The sequence below is a fragment of the Sturnus vulgaris genome, chromosome 3 (assembly GCF_052056855.1).
Source record: "Sturnus vulgaris isolate bStuVul1 chromosome 3, bStuVul1.hap1, whole genome shotgun sequence".
Classification (NCBI taxonomy): domain Eukaryota; kingdom Metazoa; phylum Chordata; class Aves; order Passeriformes; family Sturnidae; genus Sturnus; species Sturnus vulgaris.
Window position 1 is genome coordinate 18820900 of NC_142245.1, and position 1090 is coordinate 18821989.

The window sequence follows — 1090 nt, forward strand, 5'->3', positions numbered from 1 at the left end:
CACACGTGGTGTGGGGGGAGAGAGCATCTCCGTTTTGGCAGTGAGCTGCTGCCAAGAATGGCTGAAATGCTGCTGCTGGCACCTCTGTTAGAACAGCAACCCTCCGAGGGAGAATTCAAACCATTTGTTTCATATTTTAAGTCTGACTCAGGACGTGCTGGTGCCAGGCAGTGTTCCCTGGGCAGCACACAGAGGCTGTGAGCCCTTTGTGCTGCACCCACGGCCCACAGTGGCTGCTGGAAGGACAGGCACCTCTTTTTCCAGGACCAGCTTCTTTGCTGTCCTGGAAGGACAGGCACACTGTTTTCCAGGTCCTGGATGCATGAAACAGTGATTTGGACCCATCCTATCAGATTAAAATGAACATTATTCCTTGAAAAATGTGTAAAGAATCTTAAATTACAGGAAGTACTGTTTGCTGAGATGTGGGAAGTTTTCCTTCATTGCTGGTACGTGGTGCTCCAAACCGCTGTGTACCACTGTCCGTTTGCTTGCTAGTTTTACCTTTCATCATCTATTATTCCTCTTCCTTTCCTCAGCACAGTTTCTATTTGCAGGAAAAAGAGCTAAGCATTGCCCATTCAGTTCCCAGTGTAGCAGAAGAGGCCCCCAAAATATTTTTGAAGTTAGATATGAATGGTCTGAGCAACAACTGTCTGTACAGGTCATGGCCACACAAGAAAACAGCCCTGATACCACCAGGTTGTCCAAACATGGCAAGGCACAGTCCAACTTCAGTGCTTTGAAGATGCCTCCTGTCTCTTATGGGTCAGAAGAGCTCGCCTTATAAAGAGAATAATGGCATTTTTAGCAGCACGTGGGAAATCAATCACACATGGAGAGCTGGAAGCAGATCCAGTAATGTTACATGATGTAAGCTGTGTGCACTCAATCGAGGGTGTGCCTTTAGCCAAGGTCCCCAGCATGGCTGTGCTGAAGCTTGAGCAGGACACAGAGTGGCACTGGAGGATGGTTTTGCTCAGCAATTTGGATTTCTTAAGCACTGCTGAGTTATCTCACATCTCTTGGGCCAGGAGACAACAGAGCCTCACCACATGGGAGTTTAACTTGCAGAGAGCTGTGTTGCATC